Source organism: Thalassophryne amazonica, chromosome 3 (genome assembly GCF_902500255.1).
Source record: "Thalassophryne amazonica chromosome 3, fThaAma1.1, whole genome shotgun sequence".
NCBI classification, from domain to species: domain Eukaryota; kingdom Metazoa; phylum Chordata; class Actinopteri; order Batrachoidiformes; family Batrachoididae; genus Thalassophryne; species Thalassophryne amazonica.
The window spans coordinates 76047110-76071361 of NC_047105.1; the positions used below are offsets into that span (position 1 = coordinate 76047110).

Genomic DNA, 24252 nt, shown 5'->3' on the forward strand with positions numbered 1-24252 from the left:
GTATCCTCCTAGCTGTCTACAGTAGTAGACTTCTACAGTAGTTATCCAATCGTTCAGAATTTCTTCTCCACCACCCAGCAGGTGGCTCACCTAATTTCATGACAGTCTTTCTCCTTCTACTTCATCATCTAATTCTTGCCTGGCTCTGTTCCCCTTCTTCACCTTGAACGTAATCCAAAAACCACCATTATTTTTGCCTATTAATGCTCTCTCTTATCACCACCTTATGGTCTCCATTCTCTTTCAGGTTGCATTTTCCTCCACCTGTGTGGACCTTTTTTTAATCTTATATACACTGCTCCAAAAAAATTAAAGGAGCACTTTTTAATCACTTTTTAATCAGAATATAAAGCAGGGGTGGTGGCCAAGTGGTTAATGCGCTTGGTTTCAGTGCAGAAGGTTCCGGTTCAAATCCCACCCCTGCCACATTTCTCCATGTAATGTGGAGTTGCGTCAGGAAGGGCATCCGGCATAAAACCTGTGCCAATTCAACATGTAGATCCACCTTGGCTTTGCTGTGGCAACCCCGAGTGCAAAACAAGGGAGCAGCCAAAGGGACTTACTTTTTAATCAGAATATAGCATCAAGTTAATTCAACTTCTGGGATATTGATCTGGTCAGTTAAATAGCAGAGGGGGGTGTTAATTAGTTTCAGCTACTTGGTGTTAATGAAATTCATAACATGTGTGTGTTGGAGGGGCAACAATGAGAAACAGGAATGGTTTTGATGTCATGGTCTGCGCCTGTCCGACCCTATGTCATGGTTTGTCCCCTGTCTGTGTCCTTTTTTCCTCTCATTGTTCTACTCTCTGGCCCCGGTCCAAGATTTTCTATTTGTCACTTGTTGAGTTCTGTCTTAGTTTTGTTTTGTTGATCTCTTTCTGGTCTTTCTTTTGTTTGTCTGTTTGATTCTTTGTTTTAGGTATTTATCTTTGTTCACTGTTGGTTACAGTCATGGATTTTCTTGCATCTGCTCCTGTTAGTCATGCCCTGTCTGTCACAACCCTTGTGCCTCCTGTCTTCCCTCATTCTTGTCTCATCCGACCACATTTCCTTCATGAATGTTCTCCGCACCTGTCTCCATCATGCCCTGATGATGTGAAATTAAGCCTCGTGTGTTCTGTGTTTCACTGCCAGTTCATTGTGCTTACACCTTGTGCCACATCCCTTGTTGCAGCTCATATCCTAGCCATTGTTTTGTCCTTGTTCTTGTACCTACCCATGTTGGACACTGCTTTGCTTTTTTGGACCTTGCCTTTGTCTCAGCCTCTGAACTCTGGCCATGTTTCTGAACCTTGCTTGTTTTTTGGACCATGCCTCTGCTTATGACTGTCTGTCACCTCTGCATCGCTGACTCTCATACTGTGTACCATACCACTCCCTGATTTCAAGATAAAGCCTTTTTGATTACTCCAGTTCCCCTGCCTGTGAGTCTGCATTTGTGTGCCACGCCACCACGAATCCTGACATTTACAGGTGAAGACCCCTGACCTCTCCAGTGTGGCACATTACATGCCATTGCCATAAGGTTTGCTGTGTCTCCCAGCACACTCTCAAGAGCATGGAGGAGATTCCAGGAGACAGGAACTTACTCTAGGAGAGCTGGACAGGGCTGTAGAAGGGCCTTAACCCATCAGCAGGACTGGCTGGTTGAAGAAGACATGGAGAGTGTATCTGTAAGCAGTAAGAGAGCAGGATGGGTAGAAGTGTGGAGGTTAGTCAGAACTTTAAATATTAGTATTACAGCTGGTAAAGGAACAGACAAGGGCAGACATACTGTGTATACAGTACAACAGACCAAATAAGGCCATGAATTCAAATGCTCTGCCATAGTGTGGATGAGAAGAGAAATGGTGTAGGTGAGTAATTACGAGTAAGTGTAATTATGAATGTTTTTGTGTTGAACCATATGTCAACAAAGTGACGAATGTGAAGTTGACCATTGAAGGGGTGATGCAGAATGTCATCTTCATATGTATTGCAAGTAGTGTGTAGAGGAGAAATAAGATTTTCTGAATAATTTAGGTGGTAGGGAGTGTATGTGAGAAAGAGAGTGGTGGTTACAGCGGCTGTGGGGTGAGCTTGAATGGGCATGCTGGTGAAGGGAAAAGAAGTGATGAGGAGGCAAAGGGTACCTGCGAGGTATAGTGTCAAGGAGATAAATGTGGAAGGGCAAATGGTACAGGATTTTGCAAAAAAGAATGTAGGGGAGGTGATGGTCTAGTGGTTAAAGCACTGGGCTTGAGACCAGAGGGTCCTCAGTTCAAATCCCAGCTTGGAAAAACACTAAGGGCTCGTGGCCAAGGTCCTTAATTCCCTAGTTGCTCCCGGTGTGTAGTGAGTACCTTGTATGGCAGCACCCTCACATTGCGGTGAATGCGAAGCATTTTTTGTAAAACGCTTTGAGCGTCTGATGCAGATGGAAAAGCACTATATAAATGCAGTCCATTTACCATACCCGCTTACTTTTTTAATTCATTTTATTAGGAAACAGAGCGGGCCACAGCCTCAATTTTATCTAAATTCTGGGTGTTTTAGTGAAGCTTAGGGCTAGTGGCCGGCGATCACCTTAGTATTTCTTCTGTTTTTCTTGTTGCTTAATGCTGATAAATTACACTATATTTGCTAGTCAATGGTATCAATTCCTTCATCCTCCAGCAATTGTCTACGTACTCTAACCCATGAGGCTGTGCATTGTCGTTTACCAGGAGGATCCCAGGACACACTGCACCAGCATATGGTCTGACAATAGGTCCAAGGATTTGATCCCAATATCTAATAGTAGTCAGGGTGCTGTTGTCTAGTCTGTAGAGGTCTGTGCATCCTTCCAGCAATATGCCTCCAAAGACCTTCAATGACCCGCCACCAAACCGGTCAGGCTGACTGATGTTGTAGGCAGCACAACGTTCTTCATGTTCGTCTCCAGACCCTTTCACATCTGTTACATGTGCTCATGTTGAAACTGTTCTCATCTGTGAAAAGCACAGGGCACCAGTGGTGGACCTGCCAATTCTGGTGTTCTATGGCAAATGGCAATTGAGCTCCACAGTAGTGACCCATAAAAAAAGAGCCCACTAGAAGACATTGGGCCCTCAGGGTACCCTAATGAAGTCTGTTTCTGAGTGTTTGGTCAGAGACATTGACAGCAGTGGCCTGCTGGAGGTCATTTGTAAGGCTCTGGCAGTGCTCATCCTGTTCCAATTGATCATCTCTGAAGAGATCTGAAAATGGCTGTGCACCGACACACTCCATCCAGCCTGATGGAGCTTAAGAAGTACTGCAATGAGGAAGGGGCAAAACTGCCCAAAGATAGGTGTGACAAGCTTGTGGCATCATATTCACGAAGACTTGAGGCTGTAATTGCTACCAAAGGTGCATCAACAAAGTATTGAGCAAAGAGAAACCCAGAGTGAAAAAACAAAGGAAAAGCCGAGGAGACTAACAATGTTATTGCTGAATAAATCAATTCAAAGTACACACACCCATGACGCCCTGCTGGACATCTCTGCATCACGGAGAAAAGGCTGGTCCAGCTATCGCTATGCGTGGATCTCAGAACCAACGTCACGCTTAATTGGGGTAAGCAGGTATAGAAAATGGATGGATACTGGATATGGAAGATAGGACAGTAGCTCCCGCAGGGACATCATTCTGCAAATTGGTGATTGTGCTGTCGGCTATATAATATTTTTTATTATTTATTTTATTTTATCATTCATGGGAATGGTGGGGAAATTTCCACAGTCTATTCACATGGATAATTGCAGGATAATGAGAGCTGAACACAGTGGGCCTCATTTATCAAACGAATGTACGGCAGAAAACGTGCGTTTGACCATTTTTTATGCAGACTTCTGTATTTCTCAATTTTGACGTGAGCGGAGGCTAAGACGAATCTCACGACAGAGCTCACGTCTGGTCTGAGCTCTTGTACGCAAATCTGAGTCTGTGGATTTGCGGCGCAGCACTACAAAATCTGTCTGAGTCTGAAAATAATTATGAAACAAACCTCAGCTGTCATCCAAGCATTATGCAGCCACATATTCAGAACAGATCAAAACGGATTCTTAAAATGGATTAAACAAAATTAATTTTAAACGTTTTTAATGATACGGCTTCCTTTGTCAAATAAAAATACATATGCTAAATAGCCTAAACATGACAACTAATCACTGCACATTAAAATGCCTAATGCTGCGCTTAAGTGCCGCAACACGTTTTTGGTGGCCAGCTTTAAATCGGACCACTTTTCCTTGACCTAAATGCAAAGAATTCTTAATCAATTAGCAGGCATAAGCTTTTAACTGTGGGTGCATAAAAGATTGATTCAAAATCATTAGGCATAGGTTAAGTCAAAGAATTCTTCATACCTCAGCCAGAGATCGTTCCTCTGCAGCAACGCTGTTGACCACCTTCGTTACACTCTTCCACACGACATTTTTATGAGCGCCTTTGACTCCACTTTTCAGACTGCCAAAAAGTACAAGTTTGTTTTTCTCCACCTCCGATGTTAGGATGCCAATTTCCATCTCCGAAAAGTTTTTCTTCTTCGCAGTGCTTCCTCTCTCCATGTTGAGCTCAGTGGGCGAGGCTTCCGAACCATGAATATTTAAGGGCGTAACATGTTAATGACGATTAAATTCAGCCGCCGCATTTATCAAGAGCCGACCATTCGTATGCTGGGATTGGTCAGATACGAATGTTTCATAAATCACATGTGTGTCTTGTCGTAAGACCAATTATGCGCTCAGATCTACACCTGTTTTTACGCAGTGTGATAAATGAGGCCCATTGGGTGCAAACATGTCATTCGTATTCAGCTGCAAGTGGCCACTTCAGTGAGATACCATCTGTGACACTGTCGCTCGTTCGCGTGTTTGGTCACTAAGTCGCATTTCCAACTGCTCTCCAACAGCTGTGCCCAGTGAGATAGGACCCAAAGCATATGGAATAAAATAACGTGTTTATGAGACCTTCAACTATATTTGGGGGTCATTTGCGTTAAGTGTTGACAAACCAACCAAAAAAATGACTTAATTTCTTTCCCAAATTTTCACTAGAGTTTACAATGATCCCTCACACAGAGCAGCCACGCAATGTGCCCATCTGCATTCTGGAAGCAATTTGGGGTACATTGTATTGCCCAAGGACATTATTTCAGTTTTCCAAATTACTTTGTATCTCCTAAGAATAATAAAAAAGTTATGATTCCTACATCTTTGAATGAGTTTGGATGTAAATAACCTTAAATTAAAGCTGATAGTCTTTTCTTAAACCATGTCTTTATTGTAATTATGATGCAGTCATTTTCATTACATCTTTCTAACATGTATCTTGAAGTCAGCTCTGGCATCCTGGACAATAAATCTCTATACTCAGTAGTGTGCATTCTTTTTTAATAAATACAACTGAAAAAAAAACTATCACAAGCAAAGTATACAAAAATAAAAACAAACTAAAGACCATGTCAAACTTTACTTCTCCCTTTTGTTGCGGTTTTTCAATAACAAAACCCCCAAAGTCCATGCTGACATGTTCTTACCCCAATGGCCTTTTAGCCTATTTCCTCTTTTGAAAGTTTCACCAAAAGAAAAAAAAGAAAGAAATGCTCAAGGCCAGCTGGAACCAGTGTGGGGAGAGAAAGGCTTTGTAAAACAAACATGCAGGAGTCAAATACTTGATCCACATGTATTGCCCAAAGGTCAAGGTTAATTGCAGCCTGCAGATGACCTCCTGGATCATTGATCAAACTAAATGCAGAAAACACAAGTCTGCAGAAAGGATCTTTGAAGGGGATATTTTACACAACTTTCCAGAAAACTAATACACATCAATCACCAGGGGCCTCGTGTACAAAGACTTGCATGGATTTTCTACTGAAACATGGCATACACTAAAACCCAGAAACTGTCATACACACAAAAATATCCAGATGTATCAAAGTGTGCATACACATGAATCCAAGCAGGTTCTGTTTGTACATCCCAATCAAAGTGGAACTGAGCACACATGCCGACGTACCAAACTCCCCTGTTTCCATGCACTGATCTGGCAACTTTCTCCCGGATGGACTGCTGGCTTGAACAATGTTCTTCAAATTAATACAAGGTTGTAATTGTTTCTCATATTTCTGTTACCAATACTTCTGTTAGTTTTTTAAGCGTAACCGTTGCAAATTTTAGCTCATTATTTACTCCTGTGTAAATCTTAGGAGTGGTTAGCATTTCCATTAGATGTTAGCTTGCGCTAGCTTGGCTACTTGCTTGAATTTTATGGTACACAAATTATACTACATTACTCTCTACATTAATCTTGCGCTATGCTGACAGATAGGGTGGCTCTTTTAAAGAGCCGTGTCCATAAGCTAGAGCAGCTTCTTAGTTCAGTGGAGTTAGGCATTACGGGCAACCCAGATAAGGTTAGTGTCAAGCTGGCTAGCATATCTGTTATCACTAGTTTAGCAATGCAAGCAAAATACAACAGCTTTTGGACGGTTGTTAGGTGGAAGAAGTTGTGCAGGGCTTGGTACCCAGTTGTGGCACCCGGATCACAATCACCACTGCAATCTGTGAACCATTTTTCAGCCTTGGATATGCCTGTTGTTCGCTCACCAGGTCCATGGGTGACTTCTACCCCTATCTCCAGGACTCATTACAGACACCGGCTGATGTTAAATGTATTCCTGGGGCCAGACACCCAACATTGCCAATCACCATAGGGTGCTGACATTGTATAAGGACAGACAGACAAAGGATATGACAATAGATATAGCCACATAGTTATTCACGTTGGTGCAAATGATATTAGGATGAGACACTTGGAGGTCACAAAAATGGACATAGAGAGGAATTGTGACCACCCCATAAAGATGTATCAGCATCAGTTAATAGTCTCTGGTCCCCTCCCCTGCTGGGTAATGATGAGGAGTTTAGCAGGCTGATGTTGTTGAAAAGGTGGCTGGTGCACCATGGTAGGCACCAAGGCTTTAGTTTTATTGATAACTGGCCTTCTTTTTGGGGTTGCCGTGGCTTGCTGATGCCAGACAGCCTTCACCCTACTGGGGAAGGTGCCAAGATCTTATCTGTGAACATAGATAGAGCTCTACAGGAAGGGTAACATTAGGACTTTACAGCAGGCCACGGAGCAGTTAATTAGAGAACCTGCAGGGCTTATGATTAATGTTGGCATAGAATCCATTATCTTAGTGGTGAAATTAGCACAAAATTCACTATGGTGATAGTGCAGTTTATGTCGCAGGGAGGAAAATTCCTTAGGTTGAGACTTATGGCCTGTTTGCACAGACGTGTCCATAAAGATCATCGAGGGAGATGCTTTGCAAACCCAATACCCATTACTACATCGGATGACATTAAAATTGAGGATGCCCCACTGGCCATTTCCTGCAACCTCAAATATTTTGAGTCTACTGCTTGCAACCCATGTGGAACTTCTTAAACCTAAACCTGATTTTAGGTATCTTATGTATACTACACAAGAAACACCATCAAATCCCAAAAGTCCAGTTGTCAACCCCATTGAGGTCCTTAGTTTGGGTCGCATTAACATAAGGTCAATGTCTTCAAAATCACTGTTGATAAATGATCTAATTAAGGAACACCACTTAGTTATGGTTGGTTTATGTGAAGCCTGGCTTAAACCTACTGCTTTCCTCCACTTAAATGAAGCCTGCCCACCGGTGTACGCATTTAGTTACGTCCCTCATGGTACAAAGCATGGTGGGGGTGTTGCTCTAATTGATAAATCTGGGTTTAGTTTACTTGCTGTTGGGCGTCTAAAATATAATTAATTTGAACATCTGACTATCCGCTCTGCCCAGGATACTATGTACGAGGTCTGATAGAAAAGTATTGTACCTTTTTATTTTTTTCAAAAGCTATATGGATTTGATTCATATGTTTTTACGTCAGCCAAGCTTGAACCTTCGTGCGCACGCGTGAGTTTTTCCACGCCTGTCGGTTGCATCATTCGCCTGTGGGCAGGCTTTGAGTGAGCACTGGGCCACCCCTCTCGTTGTTGTTTCATTGCGAGGAAATGGCGGAATGATTTGGGCTTTTTTTCCATCAGAATTTTTTCAGAAACTGTTCGAGACAGGAAGCTGGAAACCATTCGAAAAATTTATCTGGCTTTCGGTGAAAATTTTACGGGCTTCATAGAGAATAAGGAGTGTTACTACAGCTTTAAGGACGGCCCACAATGGCGCACGGCGCGCCGCGCTCCGAGTTGCCATCGAGAGGCAGAAACCACGACATCATTTCTAAACGGATGGCTATGTGGAGCCGGGACCGTCGTGTGCAATTTCTCTGGTTATCACACGAGCTGGACATCAGCCATTTTCCAGCAGATTTCACTTTTAACAAGAGATTTTGTCATGGAAAGCTGCGCTGAGGCTTCGCGTATCACAACCGATTCGCTGATGAAGTGAGACAAAGGAACACCTCCGTTTCAGAATGCCAGAGGACAAGCTCAGCTCTCCACAATTTCTCTTATACTCACTCGACTGGTAAGCACTGAAAGCCGAGATAGGCATGTCCCAACTTGTCCTCTTATACCCAAAGGTCAGAGGTCAAGTGCTGCGTGTTGTAATGCAGTTCAAATTAAGCAGGACTTGATACAGCTGGGTTCTCAATGGTTTGATATCAGAGTTCACGCAGTTCTTAGGGAGAGTTCTTGGCACAGTTCTTTATCATAGCACAGGAATGAGTAAGAACGGGATCTCACTGAGACGAGGGGAACTTAACTGGCATGTAGTTGAGACGCGCTCTACGCTGAGAGCTGAGGAGTTCCCAACGTGACGTAGCTGTCAGGTAGTCAGAGCCAGGATCCCGGTCTGCTTGGGAGCCGTCCTGGAATTGCCTGGAACACCAGGAAAAGACAGTTCGCTCTAATACGGGCCCTAGAGGGGGAGGCCAGAGTTACCTGAGCATAAGCTGTGGGAAGCTTCAGCGTCTTGAGCACACAGCTGGAAGACGCAGTCTGGGTCATGGGGCGGCAATCAGGTTTGGTCTTCCTGGTATCTGTCTGGATCACAAAACAAGGCTCTGAAAGCCAGCGAGGCAAAACGAGGAATGCAAGGTGACAAACAACAAACAAACGACAAGTCTCTGGCAGTTCATGAGCAGAAAGTCAGGGTTTAAATAATCTATCAATAATCAGTCACTCATCTGATCCAGGTGTGAAAACAAAACTGAGGGTGCCATCTGGTGGAGAAACAAACACATTACACTGGTAAAACAATAGAGTAAAAACCAGTGTCCTGGGGAAATCCTGACAGATCCGATACCAACAAAACTGTTTAAGGACCTGTGGCCCATTCTTGGGCCAACTGTGCTGGAAATTATTAATCTCTCATTAACCTCTGAATCTGTTCCTAAATGTTTCAAATCTGCAGTGATTAAACCATTACTTAAGAAATCTAATCTTGACCTTAGTGTATTGAAAAATTATAGGCCGATATCAAATCTATCATTTTGTTACAAAATTCTGGCAAAAGTGGTTTCATAGCAGCTAGTGGACCACCTTACTAAGAATAATCTCTTTGAGCCACTGCAGTCTGCATTTAGAACATATCATTCCGTGGAGACAGCTCTCACTAAAGTGGTAAATGATATTCTACTTGCAATGAATTCAAACACCACTACGGTTCTGGTGCTGTTAGATCTTAACGCTGCATTTGATACGGTGGATCATTATATTCTACTTGATAGGATGGAGGATCATTTTGGGATTACTGGGAATGTCCTTGCATGGTAGACATCATACCTAACCAGTCCTTCTCACTGTGTCTTGTACAACACCACAACCTCTAACCTTGATGACATGAAATATGGGGTTCCACAGGAGCCTGTCTTAGGCCCCCTGCTTTTCTCCCTTTATATAGCACCCCTTGGGGACATATTGCAATGTTTTGGGATTACCTTTCATTACTGATGATACTTTGTTGTACATGCCGATAACTGCTAGTAATCTCGTCCACATAAAGTCTTTAGAGGATTGCTTTGTGTCAGTAAAAAGAAGAATGTCCAGCAATTTCTTACTTCTAAACTTGGACAACACTGAAATGATGGTCCCTGGTCCAGCGAGACATTGGCATCAGTTGGTCCAGATGACATTCCGGTGGAGGCTTGAAAATGTCAGTGGAGATGACAGTGGAGTTTCTAACAAGATTGTTTCATAAAATTTTGGAAAATAAGAGGATTCCTGAAGAATGCAAAAGAAGTGTGCTCTTTCCCATTTTTAAGAACAAGGATGATATGCAGAATAGCAGTAATTACACACGCATAAAGCTGATCAGCCACAGCTTGATGTTATTGGAATGAGTAGTAGAAGCTAGGCTTCAAAAGGAGGTTAACATCTGTGAACAGCAATATGGTTTTATGCCAAGAAAGAGTACTACAGATGCAATGTTTGCTCTGAGAATGCTGATGAAGAAGTATAGAGAAGGCCAGAGGGAGTTGCATTGTGCGTTTGTGCATTTAGAGAAAGTTTATGGCAGGGTGCCCAAAGAAGAGTTGTTGCTTGAGAAAGTCTAGAGTGACAGAGAAGTATATGAGGGTGGTACAAGATATGTACAAGGACAGTGTGACAGCAGTGAGATGCACAGTAGGAATGACAGATGCATTCAAGGTGGAGGTGAGATTACACCAAGGATTGGCTCTGAGCCCTTTCTTGTTCACAGTGGTGATGGACAGGTTGACGGACAAGATCAGACAAGAGTCTTCATGGATTATAATGTTTGCTGATGATACTGTGATTTGTAGTGAGAGTCGAGAGCAGGTTGAGACTATGCTGGAAACATGGAGGTATGCTCTGGAGACGGGGAATGAAAGTCAGTAGAAACAGGACTGAGTACATGTGTGTAAATGAGATGGAGTCCAGCAGAATAGTGTGGTTAGAAGGAGTAGAGGTGATTAAGGTAGATGAGTTTGAATAGTTGGAGTCAACTATCCAAAGTAAGAGAGGCTGTGGTAGAAAGGTGAAGAAGAGAGTGCCGGCAGGGTGGACTGGGTGGAGAAAAGTGGCAGGATATCTGCAAGAGTTTAGGGGAAGTTTACAAGACAGTGGTGAGACCAGCTATGTTGTAAGGCTTAGAGACTGTGGCACTAACAAAAAGACAGGAGGCAGAGCTGGAGGTCACAGAGCTGAAGATGCTGCAGTTTCATTGGGAATGACAAGGACAGAAAGGATTAGGAATGAACATATCAGAGGGACAGCTCAAGGTCGGACGATTTGGAGACAAAGTCTGAGAGGCAACACTGAGTAGCTCTTTGTGACGTCATTCTAAGAAAAATCTTTGAATTCCTCGAATTGTAAGACATTTCTTAGAATTTTCCCTTGGTAAGATAAAAGGTATTCACAACTAACTTTTGTCTTATGTTCCGTTTACACATAACGATGACAAGTCATGAATGCCATGAAGTATACAAGGTCTGTCAATAAAGTATAGGTCCTTTTTATTTTTTTCAAAAACTATATGGATTTCATTCATATGTTTTTACGTCAGACATGCTTGAACCCTCGTGCGCATGCGTGAGTTTTTCCACGCCTGTTGGTGACGTCATTCGCCTGTGAGCACTCCTTGTGGGAGGAGTCGTCCAGCCCCTCGTCGGAATTCCTTTGTCTGAGAAGTTGCTGAGAGACTGGCGAACAGAGAAGTTTCAGAAGAAGTTGGTTTCAGCATTTTATGCAGATATTCCACTGTTAAAGGAGATTTTTTTAATGAAAGACGTGCGGGCGGATTGCAGCGTCGGCTCGCAGCCGCCGCGATGCTCCGCCACAGGAAAAACACCTCCGTTGGAAGCCTTAAGGACAAGTTGGAACATGTCCAGCTGTTAAACAAGTTCTCATATACTCACTCCACTGAAAGCCATCAAAAGCCGCCTGGATTTTACAAATGGTTATCAACACGGAGGTGTTTTTCCTGTGCTGCCGCACCGCGCCGGCTGCATCCCGACGCGCAGACCCGTCCGCACGTCTTTCATTAAAAAAATCTCCTTTAACAGTGGAATATCCGGATAAAATGCTGAAACCAACTTCTTCTGAAACTTCTCTGTTCTCTCACGACGTCCTGGATCAATAGAGCCTGAAATGTGGAGGTTTTCAGCTTGAAACAAGCTGACGACGGCGCCTGGGAGTGCTGCACGACGTCTCGCTCCGTGGGAAGTCCTTAAAGCGACAGTATCACCTCAAAATCTCTCATCAGCCGTTAACATTTTCACCGAAAACCAGCTTAATTTTTCGAACCGTGTCCACTTCGATGTGTCTCACAGGTTTAGAAAAAATTTTGATCAAACAAAGCGCCAGTCTCTCAGCAACTTCTCAGACAAAGGAATTCCGATGAGGGGCTGGACGACTCCTCCCACAAGGAGTGCTCACAGGCGAATGACGTCACCGACAGGCGTGGAAAACTCACGCATGCGCACGAGGGTTCAAGCATGTCTGACGTAAAAATATATGAATGAAATCCATATAGTTTTTGAAAAAAATAAAAAGGACCTATACTTTATTGACAGCCCTCGTACATTGGCCGCTGATCACAAATATGATGATTTGAGGTAGAGGCATCAGATCTCCTCAGAAACTGCTGCAACCTGTTACTATGCCTTACGATTAATGGCACGTGTTGCTGGCAAATTATCAGGAACCATTATGCACGATCAAGAATAACGTTCTGTCGCATTGTGAATGAGGTGAATTGTCTTCTCACACACACCCCCATATTCACCCATCAGCTCCTGAACAATTCAGATTGCTCCAGTTTGCTCCTCAAAATCCACAGCAGATGAACTTTGTGACTGCATGCTTAGTTGGGCTCTGTGTCATGGAGTGGCACAGATAGGAGGAGGAAATGGAGAGAGCCATACGTGTGGCTCCACGCAGCTCTCGTCTCATGCGTTTTCCCAAACATCAGGCAAAGCAGCAGCAACAGGTGGAACACCTGCAGGAGCGGGCTGAGGAGCATTGGAACGAAACTTTTAGCCGACTTGGCGTCACTGTCCTTCTTCAACATACTGCAGTAATGAACTGAATGCGGTGCAGCAGGGTTTAATTGTGTGCACATCAGAGAAGAACGCTGTCATGCTCTATTAAGGATCACCACTAATCAAGACGGATCAACATGCTCAGTTGCGACCTCCACGATATGAGGCGAAATGAGGGAGACGTTCGTGGAAGATTTTTTTTGACAGCCAAAAACATGGTCCACGAAAATCACGAATATCACGCACCAACACACACTATTAAGAAACCTATTCAGATGCGTTAAGTCACGTTAAGAATGTCAGGAATGTGCCAAGAATGGCACAAATATGATATTCATAACATGTCCTGCCTATGTGTAAATGCAGCATTACCAAGGGAAAATTGAGATGGTTTGGACATATGCAGAGGTGGGACCCAGGGTATATAGGGAGAAGGATGCTGAAGATGGAGCCACCAGGCAGGAGGAGAAGAGGGAGGCCAAAGAGGAGTTTTATGGATGTGCTGAGGAAGGACATGCAGGTGGTTGGCGTAACAGAGGAAAATGCAGAGGACAAAGTGAGATGGAAATGGTTGACCTGCTGTAGTGGCCCCAAACTGGAACAGCTGAAAGAAGAATAAGAAGATATAGGAATCACCCTGTCCCTTCCATCTGTCAGTGATGTTTGTAAACAAGGAAGGCCAAATGAAGGAAAATAATTCCAGTCTGATATCTTGTAAAAGTGATATTTGGAATTTCATGTTTCATTGTTGTGGATTGCATTTATTTACATGTCATATAGTACTGACTTCAGAGTTAACTTTAGAGTTGACAGTTTGACTGTAATTGAAGAAAGATACTTCCATCTACAAGGGGGGACTTCAATTTATTACGTCCGCCAAGGACAAATAGTAAAGACAAATAAACCTGCGTTTATTAAATAAACCTGCATTTATTTGTCTGTCTGTCTGTCTGTGAGCAGGATTACGTCAAAACTACTGCACAGATTTTGACTAAATTTGCATCACAGATAGGTATTAGGCCATGAAAGAACCCATTAAATTTTGGAGTTGATCTGCATCTGGATCCGGATTCTGGATCAAGTTTCACTTTGTATAGGATTTGTTGTGAAAGTGTAGGAACACGGACCCACAACAGGGGGCGCAAATGAACGGACAATGGAGGAAGTCAAATAGCAACACTTTACTGTTGTGAATGAGCACAACAAACACGGCAGGTCACAATAGTATGCAATGAAGTCAATTTACAGAACGTGTCATGTGGGCAGGCTCGAAGATAAGAGACGTCTGTCCAAAGCAGAACCGGAACCACACGATTTCCTCCGCCACCGAACCCCGGGAATACTGGAGCGCCAAGTCCCGAACTCCCGGTGGCCACTGCCTCCGCTTGTAGGATCTGGTACTGCTGGCGAGGAACAAAAACAGTTAGATGTAGGTGTGTTTATACCCAGCAACACGTATGGTGGGAAATCCACCTCCACCTCTCGTCAAAAAGTCTGCTGTCAAAAAACACAAAGCAACAATATTCTTCTGTCGAAAAGACAACTTGATTGGCTGAGCTCGTTACCTCCTAAGCATAGCGATATCTCGGCAAAGAAGTGGAGATGTCGTCCTGCTGATATACGATTGAAGATCAGATGATTGGTGACAGCTGTCACAGGTAATAAGTGACAGCTGTCACCCGGCTGCTCTGTGAGGCGGCGGCGCCCTCTTGTGCCTGGAGCCCGCACTCCAGGCAGGGTGCCCTCTGGTGGTTGTGGGCCAGCAGTACCTCCTCTTCAGCGGCCCACACAACAGGACCCCCCCCTCAACGGGCGCCTCCTGGCGCCCGACCAGGCTTGTCCGGGTGGCGGCGGTAGAAATCGGCCAGGAGGGCCGGGTCTAGGATGAAGCTCCTCTTCACCCAGGAGCGTTCTTCGGGTCCGTACCCCTCCCAGTCCACCAAATACTGGAAGCCCCGGCCCATCCTACGGACATCCAAGAGCCGGCGCACAGACCAAGCCGGCCCACCATCGATGACCCGGGCAGGAGGTGGTGCCGGACCCAGAGCACAGAGGGGTGAGGTGTGATGCGGTTTTATCCGGGACACATGGAAAACAGGATGGAGCCGCAGTGAGGCCGGAAGCTGAAGCCGCACTGCGGCTGGACTGATGACCTTGAGTATCTTGAAGGGACCGATGTAATGGTCCTGCAGTTTTGGGGAGTCCACTTTGAGGGGAATGTCTTTTGTCGACAACCACACCTCCTGCCCTGGCCGATATGCAGGGGCCAGGGTCCGCCGGCGGTCTGCATGGGCTTTTGCCCTCGTCCGGGCCTTCAGCAAAGCAGAACGGGCGGCGCGCCACACCCGACGGCACTTCCGCAGGTGGACCTGGACCGAGGGCACACCGACCTCTCCCTCGACCACCGGAAACAACGAGGGCTGGTACCCCAGACACACCTCAAAAGGGGAGAGGCCGGTGGCAGAAGACACCTGGCTGTTATGGGCATACTCGATCCAGGCCAAATGGGTACTCCAGGCCGCCGGGTGCGCGGCCGTCACGCAGCGCAGGGCCTGTTCCACCTCCTGATTGGCCCGTTCTGCCTGCCCATTGGTCTGAGGATGATACCCGGACGAGAGACTCACCGTGGCCCCCAGTTCCCGGCAGAAGCTCCTCCAGACTTGCGAGGAGAACTGGGGACCGCGATCGGAGACGATGTCTGTTGGAATCCCATGCAGCCGGACGACGTGGTGGACCAGGAGGTCTGCTGTCTCCTGGGTAGTCGGGAGCTTCGGGAGGGCCACGAAGTGGGCCGCCTTGGAGAATCGGTCCACTATCGTGAGGGTGGCGGTGTTGCCCTGGGACGGCGGGAGGCCCGTGACAAAATCCAGGCCGATGTGAGACCAGGGGCGATGAGGCACAGGCAGCGGCTGGAGCAGTCCCGGTGCCCTGCGGTGGTCAGCCTTGCCCCTGGCGCAGGTGGTGCAGGCCTGGATATAATCCCGAACGTCGGCCTCCAGGGACGCCCACCAGAAGCGCTGCCGGACAACTGCCACGGTTCTTCGCACCCCCGGATGACTGGAGAACTTGGAGCCGTGACAGAAGTCCAAGACTGCAGCCCTGGCCTCTGGTGGGACGTAAAGTTTGTTCTTCGGCCCGGTTCCGGGGTCCGGGCTCCGTGCCAGGGCCTCCCGGACGGTCTTCTCCACGTCCCAGGTGAGGATGGCCAGGATAGCGGACTCCGGGATGATAGGTTCCGGTGGATCCGACAACTCAGTTTTGACTTCGTCTTCATGCACCCGGGACAAGGCATCCGATCTCTGGTTCTTGGTCCCAGGGCGGTAGGTGATCCAAAAGTCAAAACGGCCGAAGAACAGTGACCAGCGGGCTTGCCTGGGGTTCAGCCGCTTGGCGGTCCTGATATACTCCAGGTTCCGGTGGTCAGTGAAAACCGTGAATGGCACGGACGTTCCCTCCAACAGATGTCTCCACTCTTCAAGAGCCTCTTTCACCGCAAGGAGTTCTTGATTGCCGACGTCATAGTTCCGTTCAGCCGGGGTCAACCTGCGGGAAAAATAGGCACACGGTTGAAGGACCTTATCGGTCTCTCCGCTCTGGGACAGCACGGCTCCTATCCCTGAGTCAGAGGCATCCACTTCAACCATGAACTGGCGGCTAGGGTCGGGCTGCACCAAAACTGGCGCAGTAGAGAACCTTCGTTTCAACTCCTTGAATGCGGCTTCGCACCGATCCGACCAGGTGAAGGGGACTTTTGGAGAGGTCAGGGCTGTCAGGGGGCTAACTACCTGACTGTAGCCCTTAATGAACCTCCTATAGAAATTAGCGAAGCCGAGGAACTGTTGCAGCTTCCTACGGCTTGTTGGTTGGGGCCAATCTCTCACCGCCGCAACCTTGGCCGGATCAGGGGCGACGGAGTTGGAGGAGATTATAAACCCCAGGAAGGACAAAGACGTGCGGTGAAACTCGCACTTCTCGCCCTTCACAAACAGTCGGTTCTCTAACAACCGCTGCAGGACCTGACGTACATGCTGGACATGGGTCTCAGGATCCGGAGAAAAGATGAGAATATCGTCCAGATATACGAAGACGAATCGGTGCAGGAAGTCCCGCAAGACGTCGTTAACCAAGGCTTGGAACGTCGTGGGGGCATGACCAGGTACTCAAAGTGACCTAAAGAAGTGGAGATGTCGTCCTGCTGATATACGATTGAAGATCAGATGATTGGTGACAGCTGTCACAGGTAATAAGTGACAGCTGTCACCCCGGCTGCTCCTGTGAGGCGGCGGCGCCCTCTTGTGCCTGGAGCCCTCACTCCAGGCAGGGTGCCCTCTGGTGGTTGTGGGCCAGCAGTACCTCCTCTTCAGCGGCCCACACAACAGGATTTGAAGGATTACTGTTAGCAGGATTACGTCAAAACTACTGAAGACTCCACTGAATTTTGGATGTGAGCCAGATCTGGATTGGCGAACATCAGAAATCTCTGATTGCTCTTGTTTATGTATTTGTCTGTCCGTCTATCTGTCTGTCTGTTAGCAGGATTATGTCAAAACTACTGCTGGATTTTGACAAAATTTCACCACAAATAGATATTCGGGCATGGAAGACTCCATAAAATTTTGGAGGTGATCCGGATCCAGATTCTGGATCAAGATTTCACTTTATATAGGCTTTGAGGGATTACTTCAAAACCTACTTCACAGATTCTCACCAAATTTGCACAACAGATAGATTTAGGGCATGGAAGACTCCACTGAATTTTTGATGTGATCCAGCTCCAGATTCTAGATCAAGATTTCACTTTATGTAGGCTTTGAAAGATTACATTAAAACTACTTCATGGATTTTGTCCAAATTTGCACCACAGATAGATATTAGGGCATGGAAGACTCCACTGAACTTTGGAGGTGATCTGGATGAGCGGACGTCAGAAGTCTCTGATTGCTCTTGTTTATTTATTTATTTGTCTGTCTGTATGTCTGTCTGTCTGTCTTACTGTTAGCAGGATTATGTCAAAACTACTGCATGGATTTTGACGAAATTTTCACCACAGATAGACTCCATTCAATTTTGGAGGTGATTCGGATCCAGTCACTGAATATGTCTTGGACTTTATTTGCATCAATTATGAAGAAATACAAATCTAGGCTTGTATCTCAGATGTACTTTCTGGCAAATTGTAGCTGAACTATCAGCTACAAGAAAATGCTCCTCTACACCAGTTCATCAGGAAGCTGTATTTAAAATTTTAAGTAATTTAGATCAAGTTGTAGAGATTAGCTTCAGTTTGAGTTTAAGGACGATAACTTAAGATTTATTTATCTTGCATCAGTGAGAAGTTGGATGTCTATAAACGTCCTACTTTTAAACTCTGATAAGATTGAAATGATGGTTCTTGGTCCAGTGAGACATCGGCATCAATTTGACCAGTTAACGCTCAGCCTAGGTTCGTGTGTCATACATCACACTGACAAAGAGAGGAACATTAGGGTCATTTTTGATCCTACATTGTCCTTTGACCTCCACATTAGAAATATTACGAGGACTGTTTTCTTCCACCTGCGAAATATAGTGAAGATTTGTCCCATCCTGTCTATGGCTGATACTGAGACCCTGATCCATGCGTTTATCTCTTCTAGATTGGACTACTGCAATGTTCTATTTTCTGGTTTACAGCAGTCCAGCGTTAGGGCTCTCCAATTGGTTCAAAATGCTGCAGCCAGACTTTTGACACGAAGCAGAAAGTTCAACCACATTACACCCATTTTGGCATCCCTTCACTGGCTTCCTGTCCCAGTGAGATCAGATTTTAAGGTTCTGCTACGAGTCTATAAAATTATTCATGGACTGGCACCTGTACTGGCCCAGGCTTTGCGTTATCAGGGTGCAGGACTATTTTGTGTCCCTAGGGTGAATGCGAAGTCTGCAGGTCATAGAGCTTTCTCTTATTGTGCCCCTGTTCTGTGGAATGATCTCCCTGCATCAATTAAACAGTCAGATTCTGTGGAGACTTTCAAGTCCAGACTTAAGACGCACTTATTTTCCCTTTCGTATGGCTAGCATACTGGTATAGTTTTGTTTTACACTTTTTGCTCTTTTAATTCATTTTATTAGGAAACAGAGCGTGCCATGGCCTCAACGTTACCTAAATTCTGGGTCTTTTAGTGAAGCTTAGGGCTAGTGGCCGGCGATCACCTTAGTATTTCTTCTGCTTTTCTTGTTGATTCATGCTGGCAAATTATACAGTATTTCTTGTCTTTCTGATGCCTGATTCTGTTTTTTTTCTCTATGTTTAAGGTGCAGCTCCATCCAGAGATGGGAGTTGTATTTGTGTTGGTGAGACTCCTGTCCTGTACACCAACAGCATTTCCTGTATATTCGTTTTGTGAATTGTTCTGTAATTTATGTCTGTAGCATGGCCCAAGCAGAGGGTCACCCCTTTGAGTCTGCTTGAGGTTTCTTCCTCAGAGGGAGTTTTTCCTTACCATTGCTGCTCTGGGGGTTATTAAGGTTAGACCGTACTTGTGTGAAGCACCTTGAGGCAACTCTGTTGTGATTTGGCGCTATATAAATTAAAGTAAATTGAAAAAGTTGAAAAAAATGTATTGTTCTAAAGTTGTGTCACTGGTGTGTCACTCAAACAGCAAAATTAAGAGGTTATTTAAAAATAAGTCCTTCAGAGAGCAAAATTAAGAGGTTACACAGGTTTCATACAGAACAGAGGAGGAGTAAATTACCTGTATTTCTTTCAGCCTGAGCGTCTTCACGTTATATCTCATGAATCAACAGCTGCCAGCTCATTTAAAAATCACTGGAGACACGTGCATATATAAGGCAACTTGAATTAAAGGAGAAATGCCGCTTTTAACAACCTGGACCTCATTTCTGGCATAAAATACCGTCATTTGCTCACAATATAACTTTGGTGTCATTAGCAGTCCACGAGTCAAACATTTTTTTTCTTCTACTAAGGTAGATTAGAACTTTTTGTGGTATACAGCACACATTACTGTACAGGAGGGGCATAGAAGTCAATATGTGTCCCTGATTTCAAAATGCAGCTCTTTTCAACCAGACGTATGGTGCCGTGACATGTCATTCATCTGTGTCCATTGAGATTTCAGAGGAGTCCAGTGCAACACTGGCCTCCGCTCTAGCTCCACCCATGCCAGAAATTGTTCAACATTTGACATTTCCTGTTTCACTGTGGACTCAAATTTGGCATTTCCTGTTTCAGTCTCTACTTGCCACTCAATTCCCGCAATATCCCATGATATCTCGTCTGTCAATCCAGGAAGTGTTTGACATTTGACATTTCCTGTTTCACTGTGGACTCAAAATTTGGCACTTCATGTTTGGAACTCTGTACCATGAGCGAGCTTTGCACTGTTGCGTGACACTTCGCTCGTATTATTATAATATGCATATGTCGCGGACATGAACGAACGAAGCTCATCAGCATCTCACCATGTCATTTAGGTCCCTCAGACTTTATTTTGAGTAAATGTTTCAGGGAAGCATCAGCATAGCAAAAACCTTTCAGCTGCTGGGGGGGCTCCGCCCCCATACCCCCAACCTTTTAAAGCATTTTTCTTTTTTTTGCTTTTCAGCTGATCCCCCTAATTACACCCCTCTTAACCCCCTGCCACTTTAAGCATTTTTTTATGTAGATGTTTAATACTCAATGTTTTCAGGTAGTTGACAGTAGGGCTGTACAATTTGTTGTTGTTGTCCATTCGGCTGCTCCCGTTTTTGTTCGGGGTCACCACAGTGGATATAGCCAGATCTGCACTGGTGTTTGGCACAAGTTTTACACTGGATGAGTAGGGCTGTGCAATATGGCCAAATTATTGTATTTCAATATTGTCATATAAATTGTCATGTAAATGTCACTGACATAAATGCTGTCCATATTCTTGAGCCGATTACGTGGGTAGGGAGAGTTCCCATGGGATAAAAAAGCTTTTCAACCTACCATGCCTGGTTCTCAAGACCAGAAACCTAAGTGGCTCTACTCTCTTTGTTTTTTGTTTTTTTTAGATATTTAATAAACACTAGTAGAGTTTCACCTTAGATTCGGAATGTATAATAGAAGACATACCTTACTGAATTTTCATATCAATATGATATACAACCCCAACAGGATGATATACAACCCCAACAGGCTTGGGGAGTAACAGAATACATGTAACGGCGTTATGTAATTAGGATACAAAAAAAAGGTAACTGTATTCCGCTACAGTTACAGAAAAAAAGACGTATTCACATTACAGCTATATTTAGTAAAAATGGAGATTAGTTCGCAGGATTACAATTTTTATGCATTTTATGATATTATCTGTATATAATATATTTTTTTTCTTTGAAACGAAAACATGGACAGCATGACGTCTCCTAACCGGGCAAAATATTGATGAAGTACCCGGATGTTAATGCATTTTCAATGGAGATTCGTGACTGAACACTCAGAAAAATGCTCGCAAAATACATGTTAAAATGCCATTTTGACCTGGATATCAAGCCGGTAAAAATTAATGACATTAATTATGTCAGGAAAGTATTAAACTTACTCTGACACACACATTCCCAATATTAGTGCTGAAAGTTACACAGATCTGCGCTGTTCAAGCTGCTGAGCTGAGGCGTCCTTGTGCAGCTGCTGTTCAGCGCAGCGCGGCTCCTAAAACCATTGCATTTATATATATATTATATTTTACACAATTGTCCTTTATTGACCGAGTTTCATTCATGAAGTCAGTGGTGTGGGTACATATCTCTATGTGTAGGTGTGACTGTGAGCGGCACAGCGCGGGTCATTATAATATCATTATTTTAAGTGAAATTAAAAAAATCCCCAGTCTCGTCGAACAATTTTAATCACTAACGACAAGTATTTTAACTAGACATTGGTCTAGCAGTGGAAAATATCAACTAGACATAAGTGAAGAGTTAATGGTCTGTGTCATCGGGCGACACAGGTACGGTAGGAGACATACAGCTGTTTATCATCCAAATATCACAGACAAAGTGACAAGAAGAACCAAAACCACTTACTTATGGAAGGAAATATTGTCTCCCTTGTTCCTCCGTTTGTGGCTTTGCCAACATGCGCAGCTTTCCGGCATATTCCACCTGTTTCTTGAACTTCTATGTACGTAAATCACTAACTTGCCCAGAATTAAATGCGACCACGCCTCCTCACTATGATAGTCATATGCTGTTGTTCATATTTTGAAAGTTCATAAGTGGACTGATATGTTAAACATGGTGCAAATGCTATGTGAAAAACTAAAGTAAGATAATTTATGTTTACTAAACAAGTAGCAGACTTTTTTTGTTTTGTATATTGTTCTGCAAGCCACTTTTAATTACAAATTCATCTGCACACTGCCTGAGTTTTCATTATCCTTCGTTTGTTTGGCATTGTTATTGCTCTTAATTCATAATGTGAAGTAAAACAGAGCATGCCATGTAAAAGAAACAGTTTTAGTTTGCTTAATAACTGTACTATGTGGTCAAGACTATTTATATTTAGTTTATTTTGTCTGTATTAGCATATTTGATATTGAAGTAATCCAGAAGTAATTGAAAGTAGTCAAATTACATTACTTTAAAATTATGGTACTTGGATTACGTTACTGACTACATTTTTCAACAGGTAACTAGTAACTGTATCGGAATACATTTTTAAAGTAACCCTCCCGACCCTGAACCCCACTTCCAATGAAGTTGGGACGTTGTGTGAAATGTAATAAAAACAGAATATGCAAATCCTCTTCAACCTATATTCAATTGAATACACCACAAAGACAAGATATTTAATGTTCAAACTGTTAAACTTTATTGTTTTTGTGCAAATATTTGCTCATTTGAAATGGATGCCTGCAACATGTTTCAAAAAAGCTGGGACAGTTGTATTTGTACTGTGTTACATCACCTTTCCTTCTAACAACACTCAATAGCATTTAGGAACTGAGGACACTAATTGTTGAAGCTTTGTAGGTGGAATTCTTTCCCATTCTTGCTTGATGTACGACTTCAGTTGTTCAACAGTCTGGGGTCTCCATTGTCGTATTTTGTGCTTCATAATGCGCCACACATTTTCAATGGGCATCAGATCTGGACTGCAGGCAGTCTAGTACCCGTACTCTTTACTTTGAAGCCACACTGTTCTAACACGTGCAGAATGTGCTCATATAGTGCAGCAGATAAGAGAATATTTGGAGTGGAATCCTGCAAATGATGATACAAGCATCAAATTCAGCACAAATAAATCCATAGACATGAACTCTTTTTGAAAAAGTGATTGGGCCACTTGAATTTTCACTAGGCAGCCAGGTAGGGGTCAATTGAAGAATTGCATGGCGGTCAAAATTAAAAGATACTCCAATCATAAAGAAAACTACACCACATTATTTGCCTGATCATAAAGATTCCAAAAAAGGTATAGTTTAGACAATCTGTGACTGAATGTTATGGAGTTATGAGGTAAAAGCAGCAAGAATGGTGACAAAGATCAGTTTCAGTTTGTACAGGGTTCAAAAGTTAAAGTTGCTCCATTAATTTTGCTCCAGCTGTATTTGTGCTGAATTGATGCTTGTATCACCATTTGAAAGATTGTTTCAGTTATCTGCTGCACTAATAAGCCAACAGAGCTTGAACCAGCTGTTGTCTGTTAGGCTTTTTTAAATTCAGATAAAACTGAAGTTATTGTACTTGGCCCCACAAATCTTAGAAACATGGTGTCTAACCAGATCCTTACTCTGGATGGCATTACCCTGACCTCTAGTAATACTGTGAAGAAATCTTGGAGTCATTTTGATCAGGATATGTCCTTCAGTGCGCATATTTGTCAGGGTCTGACGGGGGGGGGGGGGGTTGGTTTCTGCTTAGCTTTGTTCATATATGCTTTACCTTGTGGAAGGTGTCTGCTGTTTTTTTTTTTTTTTTGCACTCTGTCTCTGGCCACGCCCTGTTTCCGGCTCTTTCCATGCACACCTGTCCTAGATTTCCTGATTAGGTCTCAGGAGTATATATGCTCAAGGCTTGTGTCTGTTCCGCGCCAGATTGATGCGCCCTGTGCCTTCTATCCAGCTCTTGTGCCCATGTTTCCTTGTCCTGCCTGCTTTGTGTGTTCTCGACCTCCTGCCTGCCTGTTTCGACCACGATTAAGCCTGATGATTATTGTACTGCTGCTGTGTGTTCTGGACTGCCTTCCCGTGTACCAACCTCTGCTTCTCTCATTAAAACCCGACTG

General features: G+C 44.2%; 1 protein-coding gene across 2 annotated transcripts in view; it reads left to right on the top strand.

Annotated features, from left to right (window-relative positions):
* The window catches only part of LOC117507080 (growth/differentiation factor 11-like), a 243627-nt gene that overhangs the window by 129492 nt on the left and 89883 nt on the right, over nucleotides 1-24252 (top strand). The gene's annotated exons all lie outside the window — the stretch shown is intronic.